Consider the following 2,236-nt stretch of genomic DNA (forward strand, 5'->3'; position numbering starts at 1 on the left):
CGCAAAGGTACCAAAGGGACAGGTGAAACTGGTTTTCTCTTGGTCTTCTGGGGCAATAACAACCTGATTATAACCGCAGTATCCATATAAAAAGCAATAATGGCTACGTCCAGCTAATCTCTCTAGCATTTGGTCGATGAAGGGAAGGGGAAAGTGGTCCTTCCTAGTGACCTTGTTCAATTTCCTATAGTAAATACAGACACGCCAACCCGTGGTCACCAGGGTTGGGATTAACTCATTGTTATCATTCTAGACTACAGTAATACCGGATTTCTTGGGAACAACCTGAACGGGCTGCCCCACTTACTGTCTGAAATGGGGTAGATAATGCCTGCATCTAACAGCTTAAAAACCTCGGTTCGAACTACTTCTTTTGTATTAGGGTTCAATCGACGTTGCATCTCCCTAAAAGGTTTGGTGTCACTCTCTAAATAGATATGATGGATACAATCAGTAGGACTTATACCCTTATTTTCTGCTAGGGTCCACCCTAAAGCTTCCTTGTTATTCTGAAGGACGGTCACTAACCTACTTTCCTGATCACTATCCAAGTCGGATGCTATAACCACAGGTAAAGTTTCAGATGGGCCTAAAAACACATACTTCAGGGAATATGGTAATGGTTTAAGGTCCAACTTAGGAGGCTTTTCTAACGAAGGAACTAGGGTAGACTCAGAAATGGGTAGAGGTTCGAACTTAAGTTTCCAGCCATTACTAGTGTCTATCAAAGGGGTTGCATTCAAAGAATTCACCTCATTAATCACATCATCATCATCAAAATCAATCCCAAAGTGGGCTAGGTATTTTTCTAATGGATCTTCTAACAAAGTGTTTGGTAATGACCCCTCGATTAATGTTCCTATCATGTTCACCTCTTCTATGTTCGAGTCATCTAGTTCAGAGGGTAGCTTAGTAATATTAAAAATGTTCATCTCAATAGTCATATTACCAAAAGACAAATTCATAATACCATTTCTACAGTTAATGATCGCATTGGATGTAGCTAAAAACGGTCGACCTAAAATCACTGGTATTTGGTTCTCTGGGTCAGGGACAGGTTGGGTATCTAGGATAACAAAATCCATTGGATAAATAAACTTGTCGACCTCAATAAGAACGTCTTCGATCACACCACGAGGAATTTTAACGGACCTATTAGCTAACTGAAGTGTCATCTGGGTAGGTTTCATCTCACCAAGTCCTAGCTTAAGGTACACAGTAAGTTCACACTGGTTCCTAAGTCAAGCAAAGCTTTCTCGACACGGTATTTACCTATTGTGCAAGAAATAGTAGGGGACCATGGGTCTTTATACTTAGGAGTAGTGGTATTCTGAATAATAGAACTCACATGACTAGCTAGGAAGGCTTTCTTCTGGACACTAAGTTTTCGTTTTCGCGTACACATATCCTTAAGAAACTTGGCATAAGCGGGAATCTGCTTAACCGCATCTAACAATGGGAGGTTGATAGTAGCCTGCTTAAAAACTATATCATTAAAGTTGGACTCCCTCTTAGTTGGAACTAGCAGCTGGGGGAACGGGGTTCTGGGAACAAAGCCGGGCTCAACATGACCCTCATTGGTCTCTTTGGAGACTCTATCAGTCTCCTCATTTTCTGGCTCAGAAGGGTGAACTACAACATGTTAACTATCAGGCATGGCAACCTTGTTGTCGACTTTCTTTCCACTGCTAAGGGTTGTTATAGAATTCACATGATTGTACGATTTTTCTCCTTTAGGGTCTTCCATCTTCTCTTTCACTAAGAAACTTAGCTATTTGGCCGACTTGAAGTTCTAAGTTAGCAAGAGACTGAGAATTATTCTTAAAATTATGCCTGGTTTCTTCTTGAAAACCATAGTGGTTCTTTGATAAAATCTCACGGTTCTTTGCTAATATAGTAAGGGTTTCTTCTAAGGTGGAGATATTTTTCTCATTCTGAAACTGGGGTTGACCTGAAGAGTTCTTAGCATAATCAAAACCTGGGGGAGGCTGAGAATTACTAGATTGTCCTTAATTTTGACCCTTAGACTAAGAAAAATTAGGATGGTTTCTCCAACCAGGGTTGTAAGTATCTGAGTATGGGTCAAACTTCCGACGGTTCTCAAACCTAGCATTGTTATAGACAACATGGGATTTATCTTCACTAACCTGACCTTCCCAAAACGATTTATTGGGTTCTACTCCACAACTAGACACTTGAGAGGCTCTAAACCTATCGTCAGGTTCAACAAGAGACC

Source organism: Papaver somniferum, chromosome 2, assembly GCF_003573695.1.
Source record: "Papaver somniferum cultivar HN1 chromosome 2, ASM357369v1, whole genome shotgun sequence".
NCBI classification, from domain to species: domain Eukaryota; kingdom Viridiplantae; phylum Streptophyta; class Magnoliopsida; order Ranunculales; family Papaveraceae; genus Papaver; species Papaver somniferum.